The 14,023-nt window shown below is 38.6% G+C and overlaps 1 long non-coding RNA gene across 2 annotated transcripts; it reads left to right on the top strand.

Annotated features, from left to right (window-relative positions):
- Positions 1-299: 299 nt before the first annotated feature.
- Positions 300-13,736, top strand: LOC115124791 (uncharacterized). 2 transcript variants are annotated; one of them, XR_010462312.1, is made up of 3 exons: positions 300-1,499; positions 4,712-4,738; positions 13,568-13,736. It is a non-coding gene; the product is annotated as an uncharacterized LOC115124791 (long non-coding RNA). The 2 variants fall into 2 exon arrangements; XR_003862848.2 differs by lacking the exon at positions 300-1,499 and adding an exon at positions 1,506-4,231.
- The last annotated feature ends 287 nt before the right edge of the window (positions 13,737-14,023 follow it).

Raw genomic sequence — 14,023 nt, 5'->3', positions numbered from 1 at the left:
CTTTCTTTTCTTCCCTCTTTCTCTATATTTTCTTCTTCCCTCTGTCCCACTAATCAGCCACTGTGCCTGTTTTGCTTCACAAACAATTTTCATCAGATCAGAGCTCTCCATTCCTTCCTTCCTGCAGTGAAAGCCGGAGTGACAGTAGTGGAATGGGGGGGTGAGATGTAACAGCCTCAGCAGCAGGACAATATACTGTAAGAGGAGGCACTGAGGAGTCAGGATGCAAGATGCTGCTACCGATCTGCTTTAGTTCATTGCTACTGCACCTTAGTGATAATAAAGGAACCAAACGCAGCAAGCTCCAGGACATGGATTTATTATACAGCTGCCGATGCTCTGCTTCCCTGGCTGCCTCAGCTGTTTGTAGTTCCCTCAGCGAGGCGCACTGACAGATTTCTAGGCGGGCTTGATAATTATGCCATAAGCAGCTGACGCTAATTGAACATCTCTAGCATCTCTCAATGGAACTGCCTGGACAAACGGAGCGCCTGTAATGTGAGAGCCGTAGAGGATACTGCTGTTACAGCTTGTGATGCGCATCTACTGGCCACATCACGTTACATTGGATCTTTGATGTAAGGAAATGCAACTGAACTCCTCTTGGTGAGAGAGGAATCTCTACCTCTGCTTCTGTGTGGTGGAGCCGCTCACCATAGTCTGACTGCTCTGAACGCTCTGTGATCGCAGGATTTGGTGGTGCTGACCCTGTCGTGTCTGATACCATCTGCTACTTCTGCGTTTCCGTACCGCACCAACCCTCTCTGTCTGTCAAAGGAACGCTACCCACCTACCTACCTGCACCGATGTCGTGGATGGATGGAGCATTGCGCAGGAGTGAGAGTTCTATAAAGCAGCGGCACCATCAGTGTACACAGAGCAGTAAAACCGCATGGTGAGAGAGTGATCAGAGAGGTGCAAGAGAGAGAGACAGAGAGAGAGAGAAAGAACCAGAGAGAGAGAAACACAGAGAGAGAAGCAGATATAAGTACTAGAGAGAGAGAAAGATAGTGTGAGAGAGAGAGAAACAAACAGAGAGAAACAAAGAGAGAGAGGTACTCTAGAGAGAGATTAAATCATCTGACAGTCAGACAGTGAGTGACAGTGTGTAGTGGAGAGTGGTTCCTTCCTGCCTGCCTGACAGAGCTACAGTGTGTGAAGCCGCAGTCTCTCTCTGCTCTGATAAACTAATAGGTTAATGAGACAAGTAATGCAGGTGCTGTAGAGAAGAGAGAAGAGACAAGACTCCCGTGACTACAGCACAGGGAGGATGCTCTGAGGACCAGACTGAGGAGTGCTCTTAGGATTCAGGGATTCACACTGCAGAGTGCAGACAGAGGTCTGCTGTACGTACCTGAGATACCGCAGTTAACCGCTGCACCTTATAACACATTCAGCATGGATGAACTGTGTACATACACAGATAGTATGGACAAAAACTCTCTAAAGTACCCAAAGACTGAGCAGACAGAGAAAATGTGGATGCGACTCAAGGGAATGTAAGTTCTCTTTCTTTCATCTCTCCTCTTGTGTTTAACTTCCCCAGAGAGGGACTGACTTAGAGGCATGTGATCTGTAAGGGTGGTTGAAAGAGTGAGGTTATTTCAAGCTCTTGTGAAATGTTTATTTGTTATCAGAAGTGATGCCGTGTTGATGCCGCGATGCCGCGTTTCTACAGTATCTTAGTTTTCCATCACTGTGCTGTATATTGAAGCACGTTTAATAGTATTCTTATGTGCACATCTTTGTTTTGTAAACAATACATTAGTGTGTATAAAGCACTACAACTGTAGGTGTGTACATTTCATGATTTCAATGTATGTATGAACAAATGTACCTATCAGTGGAGGCTGCTGAGGGGAGGATGGCTCATAATAATGGCTGGAACGGCGCAAATGGAATGGCATCGACCCATCCGCTCCAGTCATTACCAAGATCCCGTCCTCCCCGATTAAGGTGCCACCAACCTCCTGTGGTATGCAGGTAAGTACATTCCGTAGCATATGCGCATATTCGTGTATACGTAAAGCAGATAGGTATGTAGGTAAGTTGGTAGTCAGGTAGGTACCTGCACTTGTATTTATCTACTGTTTTTACAGTAAATTAATGAATTAATTCATCAATTCATCAATGAATTAATGATTGAATGAATGGAAGTTATAATGGTATAATATGTGTTCTTCTGCTGTTGTGTTTTTACCGTCTAATCAATATGTTACCACAACAAATTGATCAAGCTAAATACAGCTGGCAGCATGATTAGACTAATATGCTATTACATAATATATCATTTCACAGCTTGCAACAAATGAATGAGTCAATTATGTAGCTGTTAAACTCGTATCTGACAAACATGTGTCTCAGTAGAAGCAAACTGTTTATCACTGAAGCTTGACTAAACCCATTATGTATTCAATAGTTCATTATAACGTGCAGTCACGCTCTATATACACGTTTGCGCCTACACACACTCTACCGCTGAAATCCCTGATCACATAGTCCTCAGTCACACCCTGTCCCCTGAGCATCTCCACCCACCCACGCACGCACGCACACACACACACACACACACACACATACACACACACTGCTCCTCTACCAATCTGAAGTGTGGGACAAGTTCTCTCAATGTAATGCCCTGAATACCTGTGGCTGGCTGGTGCAGGAGACAGACAGGTGTGTTGCCATGGAGCAGAGGAGAGCAGAGGAGTAGTGCTGACTGTCGTGTCTGAGAGAGAAACGGAGGAGAGAGGAGAGGAGGGGAGAGAAGAGGAGAGGAAGGGAAAGGGAAGAAGAGAAGAGAGAATAGGATAGGAGGGGGAGAAGAGAGGAAAGGAGGGGAGAGGAGAGGAGGAGAGAGGGGAGTAGAAGAGAGGACAGAAGGCACAAAGGAGATAAGAGAATAGCAAAGGATGGAAGAGGAGAGGGGAGAAGGAAAGTAGAGTAGAGGAGAACAGAGGTTAGAGTAGAGTAGGGCAGATATCTGTCCATTTTTAGGCGGGCTGATCTACGTCAGCACACTGGTGGAAACGGTGACCACTGACTGGCTGTTTCTGGCTGGTTGGGTGGCTGTCTGGTTAACTGGCTGATCTCAGAGATTAAAAACATTCTAATCACCTCAGCTCACAAAGAGCAGCACGCACACACATACACATTATTTAATCAAATCAAATCAAATGTATTTATAAAGCCCTTTTTACATTTAGTCAGGCATTTCCACTGAGTACTGCAATACCATGGTGTCACACCGAGCCTCTGTTTACAGTGGCAGAATACAGGCAGAATTACAGGGGGACATACAGGCAGAATTACAGGGGGACATACAGGCAGAATTACAGGGGGACATACAGGCAGAATTACAGGGGGACATACAGGAAGAATTACAGGGGGACATAGAGGCAGAATTACAGGGGGACATACAGGCAGTGGTGTCATCTGCTTCATGGCCCACGTGCCATCAGGCAACTCCGCCAGCTCCATCCCAGTGCTTGAGTTTGACGGGGGTGTCGCCATATGAGTTGAACCTCCGCCCGTCAGAGGAACATCTGCTGATAGTCTAACTGCACCCGCCTTTGACTGGTTTTCGCTGCTCTCTAACTGCTTGTGGTTGAGCACTCTTCCTGTCCTTCTTCCGCTTCTTCTTCATCTTTCTTGTTTCAGTGTTACCAGAATTCTGTTTCGGGACTGGAGGAGTCATCAGGTCATATCAACTCGGTTCATTCACAACAACATACAGGGGGACATACAGGGCCACATTTGTCAATATAGCAGTCCAGGAGGAAATCATTTACAAAATGATTACGCAGAATTTGAGTGATTTAGTTCTTATCTCCTAACTTCTCGTTAAAGATGGTTTAAAGTTTTTTTATATAAAATGAGACAAACACATTTTGTGTGATCCATCATTTACTGCTGTTGATGATTGCTGTAGTGTAATAATTTCTCTCCCAACATTCCTCCTCTTCACTGGATCTTCACACCAGATGAAACGTGTGGGTGTGTGTGTGTTCTTGTTGGTGTGTGTGTGTGTGTGTGTGTGTGTGTGTGTGTGTGTGTGTGTGTGTGTGTGTGAGAGAGAGAGAGAGAGAGAGAGTCCTCCCCTAACCTACAGATAGAAGGAGACTGACTGGAGAGAAGAGGGAAAACAGGAAAAAGAGCTCATTCATAACTAGTCTGAATCCCCCAGACAATACTACTCCATAGCAGAAACACACTCATTATTTCTTTCTAGGTCAGTTCCTCTCAAATAGAGTTCTGCTAAATACTACATTTCCCAGAATGCACTAGTTTAACACTAAAGTTGACCTCAAGGCCTTCAAAAAGAAGCCAAAGAAATGCAATGGTTGGTGGAAATATAATTGGCTATCCTAAACACTAAGGTGGTATCTGGAAGTGTGACCTGTCATATTCAATTAAATGTTCTATCACTGAGTGGAATTTCTTTAAATTGCACTGAATTAAATTCTACTTCCTGTAACTAAAACTCAAATTCAACATCAACAATTGAGTTGAATGGGAGTCAATTAAAAAATTCTGAATTGAGCCCAACCCTGCTATTTAGTGCACTACTTTTGACTGAAAATCTCTGGTCAAAAGTGCACTATAGGAATAAGGGAATAGGGTGCCATTTGGGCTGCAGATCTATCTCAGAGCGATGGTGTACTTTGTATGGCCTATTCATCTAATGTACACTCCTCATCTTGTTTTTCAGGCAGAAGTACAAAAACACATCTCAAAGGTACGTCCCATGGTGTCTGTCTGTCTACTGTCTATCTACTTTATCAAACATGCCCACATGCTATATAATGATACCAACTCTTCTTATCTTATGCATACAGTCATTAGCCTACAAATGTATAACACAAAGCATTGGTAGATGTTGCCTTAGATCAATCTTTCAACAAACAATCTGTTAGCGCTGAATTGTCATACGTAAAGAGAATTTATTTAACAGTAAAGTATCTATAGGGTGAAGCTTATGAGGCTCTTGTTGTAGCTTTACTGTATGTGGGTTTAAATACTTTATTCATACTAAACAGTACTGTGTGGGTTTAAATACTTTATTCACACTATACTTTACTGTGTGGGTTTAGAGAGTCTTGTTACTACGGTTGCAAAATGACAGGAATTCCTGGTTGGAGGAACACATCATTTCTGCTTATTCCCTCCTGATTCCGGGAATCCTCCAACTGGGATTTCAGGAAAACCACGGAATTTATTGAAAGTTCCCAGAATTTTGCAACATTACTTTCCTACAGTATGGATGAACTCCGGTGGGGTCAGTGGCTCTCACAAAGAGCACATTCAGATAATGTTAAGTTGGATGAAGTGGCCTTCACACACACACACAAACACAAACAGAGGGAGACACGCACACACACACACACACACACACACACACACACACACACACACACACACACACACACACACACACACACACACACACACACACACACACACACACACACACACACACTTCCCAGCTGCATTATGCATTCTCCTGTTGAACGCTTGCATTTATGTAACATGCTCACAGAGAGGTGCTTTTCTACAATGGCCCTTGTCGGAGACAGTCAGGCCCTCAGCACAGCTCCATCTGTCTATCTGTCTTTCTCTGACATGTAAGGGTAGGTGTGGGTTGTGAAGTGTGGAGAAATATAATGATACAGAACTCTGCATTAGTATTCCACTGCAGTACGTAGAGCCAGGTGCAACAGAACTGAACTGTAAAGATGTAGTTATACAGTATTCAACAGAACTAAACTGTAAAGATGTAGTTATACAGTATTCAACAGAACTAAACTGTAAAGATGTAGTTATACAGTATTCAACAGAACTAAACTGTTTGAGATGTGGTTATACAGTATTCAACAGAACTAAACTGTAAAGATGTAGTTATACAGTATTCAACAGAACTAAACTGTGTGAGATGTGGTTATACAGTATTCAACAGAACTGAACTGTAAAGATGTAGTTATACAGTATTCAACAGAACTAAACTGTAAAGATGTAGTTATACAGTATTCAACAGAACTAAACTGTAAAGATGTAGTTATACAGTATTCAACAGAACTAAACTGTAAAGATGTAGTTATACAGTATTCAACAGAACTAAACTGTTTGAGATGTGGTTATACAGTATTCAACAGAACTAAACTGTAAAGATGTAGTTATACAGTATTCAACAGAACTAAACTGTTTGAGATGTGGTTATACAATATTCAACAGAACTGAACTGTAAAGATGTAGTTATACAGTATTCAACAGAACTAAACTGTTTGAGATGTGGTTATACAGTATTCAACAGAACTAAACTGTTTGAGATGTGGTTATACAGTATTCAACAGAACTAAACTGTAAAGATGTAGTTATACAGTATTCAACAGAACTAAACTGTAAAGATGTAGTTATACAGTATTCAACAGAACTAAACTGTAAAGATGTAGTTATACAGTATTCAACAGAACTAAACTGTTTGAGATATGGTTATACAGTATTCAACAGAACTAAACTGTTTTAGATGTGGTTATACAGTATTCAACAGAACTAAACTGTAAAGATGTAGTTATACAGTATTCAACAGAACTAAACTGTAAAGATGTAGTTATACAGTATTCAACAGAACTAAACTGTTTGAGATGTGGTTATACAGTATTCAACAGAACTAAACTGTAAAGATGTAGTTATACAGTATTCAACAGAACTAAACTGTAAAGATGTAGTTATACAGTATTCAACAGAACTAAACTGTAAAGATGTAGTTATACAATATTCAACAGAACTAAACTGTTTGAGATGTGGTTATACAGTATTCAACAGAACTAAACTGTAAAGATGTAGTTATACAGTATTCAACAGAACTAAACTGTTTGAGATGTGGTTATACAGTATTCAACAGAACTAAACTGTAAAGATGTAGTTATACAGTCTTCAACAGAACTGAACTGTAAAGATGTAGTTATACAGTATTCAACAGAACTGAACTGTAAAGATGTGGTTATACAGTATTCAACAGAACTGAACTGTAAAGATGTAGTTATACAGTATTCAACAGAACTAAACTGTAAAGATGTAGTTATACAGTATTCAACAGAACTGAACTGTAAAGATGTAGTTATACAGTATTCAACAGAACTAAACTGTTTGAGATGTGGTTATACAGTATTCAACAGAACTAAACTGTTTGAGATGTGGTTATACAGTATTCAACAGAACTGAACTGTAAAGATGTAGTTATACAGTATTCAACAGAACTAAACTGTTTGAGATGTGGTTATACAGTATTCAACAGAACTAAACTGTTTGAGATGTGGTTATACAGTATTCAACATAACTAAACTGTAAAGATGTAGTTATACAGTATTCAACAGAACTAAACTGTAAAGATGTAGTTATACAGTATTCAACAAAACTAAACTGTAAAGATGTAGTTATACAGTATTCAACAGAACTAAACTGTTTGAGATATGGTTATACAGTATTCAACAGAACTAAACTGTTTTAGATGTGGTTATACAGTATTCAACAGAACTAAACTGTAAAGATGTAGTTATACAGTATTCAACAGAACTAAACTGTAAAGATGTAGTTATACAGTATTCAACAGAACTAAACTGTTTGAGATGTGGTTATACAGTATTCAACAGAACTAAACTGTAAAGATGTAGTTATACAGTATTCAACAGAACTAAACTGTAAAGATGTAGTTATACAGTATTCAACAGAACTAAACTGTAAAGATGTAGTTATACAATATTCAACAGAACTAAACTGTTTGAGATGTGGTTATACAGTATTCAACAGAACTAAACTGTAAAGATGTAGTTATACAGTATTCAACAGAACTAAACTGTTTGAGATGTGGTTATACAGTATTCAACAGAACTAAACTGTAAAGATGTAGTTATACAGTCTTCAACAGAACTGAACTGTAAAGATGTAGTTATACAGTATTCAACAGAACTGAACTGTAAAGATGTGGTTATACAGTATTCAACAGAACTGAACTGTAAAGATGTAGTTATACAGTATTCAACAGAACTAAACTGTAAAGATGTAGTTATACAGTATTCAACAGAACTGAACTGTAAAGATGTAGTTATACAGTATTCAACAGAACTAAACTGTTTGAGATGTGGTTATACAGTATTCAACAGAACTAAACTGTAAAGATGTAGTTATACAGTATTCAACAGAACTGAACTGTAAAGATGTAGTTATACAGTATTCAACAGAACTGAACTGTAAAGATGTGGTTATACAGTATTCAACAGAACTGAACTGTAAAGATGTAGTTATACAGTATTCAACAGAACTAAACTGTAAAGATGTAGTTATACAGTATTCAACAGAACTGAACTGTAAAGATGTGGTTATACAGTATTCAACAGAACTGAACTGTAAAGATGTAGTTATACAGTATTCAACAGAACTAAACTGTAAAGATGTGGTTATACAGTATTCAACAGAACTGAACTGTAAAGATGTAGTTATACAGTATTCAACAGAACTAAACTGTAAAGATGTAGTTATACAGTATTCAACAGAACTGAACTGTAAAGATGTGGTTATACAGTATTCAACAGAACTGAACTGTAAAGATGTAGTTATACAGTATTCAACAGAACTAAACTGTTTGAGATGTGGTTATACAGTATTCAACAGAACTAAACTGTAAAGATGTAGTTATACAGTATTCAACAGAACTAAACTCTTTGAGATGTGGTTATACAGTATTCAACAGAACTAAACTGTAAAGATGTAGTTATACAGTATTCAACAGAACTAAACTGTTTGAGATGTGGTTATACAGTATTCAACAGAACTAAACTGTAAAGATGTAGTTATACAGTATTCAACAGAACTGAACTGTAAAGATGTAGTTATACAGTATTCAACAGAACTAAACTGTAAAGATGTAGTTATACAGTATTCAACAGAACTGAACTGTAAAGATGTGGTTATACAGTATTCAACAGAACTGAACTGTAAAGATGTAGTTATACAGTATTCAACAGAACTAAACTGTTTGAGATGTGGTTATACAGTATTCAACAGAACTAAACTGTAAAGATGTAGTTATACAGTATTCAACAGAACTGAACTGTAACTGTAAAGATGTAGTTATACAGTATTCAACAGAACTGAACTGTAAAGATGTGGTTATACAGTATTCAACAGAACTGAACTGTAAAGATGTAGTTATACAGTATTCAACAGAACTAAACTCTTTGAGATGTGGTTATACAGTATTCAACAGAACTAAACTGTAAAGATGTAGTTATACAGTATTCAACAGAACTGAACTGTAAAGATGTAGTTATACAGTATTCAACAGAACTGAACTGTAAAGATCAACAGAACTAAACTGTAAAGTTATACAGTATTCAACAGAACTGAACTGTAAAGATGTAGTTATACAGTATTCAACAGAACTAAACTGTAAAGATGTAGTTATACAGTATTCAACAGAACTGAACTGTAAAGATGTGGTTATACAGTATTCAACAGAACTGAACTGTAAAGATGTAGTTATACAGTATTCAACAGAACTAAACTGTTTGAGATGTGGTTATACAGTATTCAACAGAACTAAACTGTAAAGATGTAGTTATACAGTATTCAACAGAACAGTATTCAACAGAACTGAACTGTAAAGACTGTTATGAGAACTAAACTGTTTGAGATGGTTATACAGTATTCAACAGAACTAAACTGTAAAGATGTACAGTTCAACAGAATACAGTATTCAACAGAACTAAACTGTAAAGATGTAGTTATACAGTATTCAACAGAACTAAACTGTTTGAGATGTGGTTATACAGTATTCAACAGAACTAAACTGTTTGAGATGTGGTTATACAGTATTCAACAGAACTAAACTGTTTGAGATGTGGTTATACAGTATTCAACAGAACTAAACTGTAAAGATGTAGTTATACAGTATTCAACAGAACTAAACTGTAAAGATGTAGTTATACAGTATTCAACAGAACTAAACTGTTTGAGATGTGGTTATACAGTATTCAACAGAACTAAACTGTAAAGATGTAGTTATACAGTATTCAACAGAACTAAACTGTTTGAGATGTGGTTATACAGTATTCAACAGAACTAAACTGTAAAGATGTAGTTATACAGTATTCAACAGAACTAAACTGTTTGAGATGTGGTTATACAGTATTCAACAGAACTAAACTGTAAAGATGTAGTTATACAGTATTCAACAGAACTAAACTGTAAAGATGTAGTTATACAGTATTCAACAGAACTGAACTGTAAAGATGTAGTTATACAGTATTCAACAGAACTAAACTGTTTGAGATGTGGTTATACAGTATTCAACAGAACTAAACTGTAAATATGTAGTTATACAGTATTCAACAGAACTAAACTGTAAAGATGTAGTTATACAGTATTCAACAGAACTAAACTGTTTGAGATGTGGTTTTACAGTATTCAACAGAACTGTAGCAATGTGGTTAGAGGGTGACGGAAAAATCTGAGCACCAGAACAAAGTTCTTCGTTAGTCGTCGCATCTCACAGTGCATTGACAGACATCTCACAGTGCATTGACAGACATCTCACAGTGCTTTGACAGACATCTCACAGTGCATTGACAGACATCTCACAGTGCATTGACAGACATCTCACAGTGCTTTGACAGACATCTCACAGTGCATTGACAGACATCTCACAGTGCATTGACAGACATCTCACAGTGCATTGACAGACATCTCACAGTGCTTTGACAGACATCTCACAGTGCATTGACAGACATCTCACAGTGCATTGACAGACATCTCACAGTGCATTGACAGACATCTCACAGTGCATTGACAGACATCTCACAGTGCATTGACAGACATCTCACAGTGCATTGACAGACATCTCACAGTGCATTGACAGACATCTCACAGTGCTTTGACAGACATCTCACAGTGCATTGACAGACATCTCACAGTGCATTGACAGACATCTCACAGTGCATTGACAGACATCTCAGTGCATTGACAGACATCTCACAGTGCATTGACAGACATCTCACAGTGCATTGACAGACATCTCACACTGCATTGACAGACATCTCACACTGCATTGACAGACATCTCACAGTGCATTGACAGACATCTCACAGTGCATTGACAGACATCTCACAGTGCATTGACAGACATCTCACAGTGCATTGACAGACATCTCACAGTGCATTGACAGACATCTCACAGTGCATTGACAGACATCTCACAGTGCATTGACAGACATCTCACAGTGCATTGACAGACATCTCACAGTGCATTGACAGACATCTCACAGTGCATTGACAGACATCTCACAGTGCATTGACAGACATCTCACAGTGCATTGACAGACATCTCACAGTGCATTGACAGACATCTCACAGTGCTTTGACAGACATCTCACAGTGCATTGACAGACGGTGCGATACCATCCTGTGTTAATTGCATCTCTCCATGAGAGATTAGAGTGTACAGTATTTGGCCAATGATTCAGGGAGCAGTCGCTTAAGGGAATGGATTTATTGTCCATTCTCTGCTGGGTTAAAACAGGGTTCAGTGATTGATAAACCATCATTCTGATACCTTTTCATGAATAGATAATGTTAGTTAATGGTTTTGATTGAAACAGTTTTTGAAGCAATGATGACTTTCAAACATTGAATCATATTTTGAGTAATTTCAGATGGCCCATAGAGTTCTCTCCACTAGAGGTACCTGATGAACTATCCCACTCAATCCACTAAATGTGACATCAACGGGGGATACTATACAGTATGTTCAAAATGTGTTCACCTCAATCAATCAATTGGAATTAAAAACCCAAAATTCTGGAAAGCGCCGTTCAGATTTAGCTTTGAGGATGCCACAGCTAAAATGGGCCATCTGTTTACTGAAGCTCTAGCTACTGTTAGAGCGTAATAGCTTTTCATCAGGCATCAATGATATGAGCAGAACAGATATGAGTCAAGCTGTGACTTCAAGAGCCAACTGTCAGTCAAGCTGTCTCAGTAAAAGTGTGAAGAGATGATGTATTCATAGTACATGCAGCTTGTCTCCAGAGTGAGCAGAGGCCAGATACATAATGCATAGTGCAGACCTACAGATGTAGGATCTTAATTTACTCACTCTTTTGTTGCTGATCATTTTTCTGTACTGCAGGAAAATGCAGATGAGCTTTGTGATTTACATAAATTCATTGAAAACCCACACTAAACTAGGGCTGGGCGATAAATCAATATCAATAATTATCGAGGTAATTACTTCCCTCAATAACGATATTAAAACGTTCAGATTCATTTTCGATAATGTCGATATAGAATAATTAGGTACAGCAGTCCATATCACCTCTGTGACCCAGCAGGAACGTGAGGAGAAGTGACAATATGCACGTGGAGAGGTATACGCTCACTAAAAACCACTTAGCACCTCGAGTGATGGAGTCGCCACTATTAACCACGAAAAATGAGTGATGTAGGCGAAAACAGTGGTAGTGATGTAGGTGAAAACAGTGGTAGTGATGTAGGCGAAAACAGTGGCAGTGATGTAGGTGAAAACAGTGGTAGTGATGTAGGTGAAAACAGTGGTAGTGATGTAGGTGAAAACAGTGGTAGTGATGTAGGCGAAAACAGTGGCAGTGATGTAGGTGAAAACAGTGATAGTGATGTAGGTGAAAACATTGGTAGTGATGTAGGCAAAAACAGTGGCAGTGATGTAGGTGAAAACAGTGGCAGTGATGTAGGTGAAAACAGTGGCAGTGATGTAGGTGAAAACAGTGGTAGTGATGTAGGCGAAAACAGTGGCAGTGATGTAGGTGAAAACAGTGGCAGTGATGTAGGCGAAAACAGTGGTAGTGATGTAGGTGAAAACAGTGGTAGTGATGTAGGTGAAAACAGTGATAGTGATGTAGGTGAAAACAGTGGCAGTGATGTAGGTGAAAACAGTGGCAGTGATGTAGATGAAAACAGTGGTAGTGATGTAGGTGAAAACAGTGGCAGTGATGTAGATGAAAACAGTGGCAGTGATGTAGGTGAAAACAGTGATAGTGATGTAGGTGAAAACAGTGGTAGTGATGTAGGTGAAAACAGTGGCAGTGATGTAGGCGAAAACAGTGGCAGTGATGTAGGTGAAAACAGTGGTAGTGATGTAGGTGAAAACAGTGGTCGTGATGTAGGTGAAAACAGTGGTAGTGATGTAGGTGAAAACAGTGGCAGTAATGTAGGTGAAAACAGTGGTAGTGATGTAGGTGAAAACAGTGGTAGTGATGTAGGTGAAAACAGTGGTAGGGATGTAGGTGAAAACAGTGGTAGTGATGTAGGTGAAAACAATGGTAGTGATGTAGGTGAAAACAGTGGTAGTGATGTAGGTGAAAACAGTGGTAGTGATAGCCAAGGAGAAGGGGCAGCTTCCAACGAAGAAATTATTGATAAAAAGGGTTAAACTGTTTCTGCAATTTGGAAGTATCTGTACTTTACTGAACTAATTATATTTTTGACAACTTTTACTTCACTACATTCCTAAAGAAAATAATGTACGTTTTACTCCATAGATTTTCCCTCACACTCAAAGGTACTCGTTACATTTTGGATGCTTCGCAGAACAGGAAAATGGCCCAATTCACGCACTTATCAAGAGAACATCAAGAGAACATCCTTGGGCATCCCTACTGCCTCTGAGTTGGCGTACTCATTAAACACAAAAGCTTCATTTGTAAATTATGTCTGCGTGTTGTAGTGTGTCCCTGGCTATCCGTGGTTTGCTTAATTTAATCAATTTGAAATGATTGATACTTTTCTTTTTGATACTTAAGTATATTTTTGCAATTACATTTACTTTTGATACATAAGTATATTTAAAACCAAATACCTTTTAAACTTTTACTCAAGTAGTATTTTCCTGGATGACTTTCACTTTTACTTGAATCATTTTCTATTAAGGTATCTTTACTTTTTCTATTAAGGTATCTTTACTTTTTCACAATGACAATTGTGTACTTTTTCCACCA

This window comes from Oncorhynchus nerka, unplaced genomic scaffold, assembly GCF_034236695.1.
Source record: "Oncorhynchus nerka isolate Pitt River unplaced genomic scaffold, Oner_Uvic_2.0 unplaced_scaffold_2244, whole genome shotgun sequence".
NCBI lineage: Eukaryota > Metazoa > Chordata > Actinopteri > Salmoniformes > Salmonidae > Oncorhynchus > Oncorhynchus nerka.
Note: the sequence above shows the minus strand (reverse complement) of the source record. Positions and strands in the feature narration are given on the sequence as shown.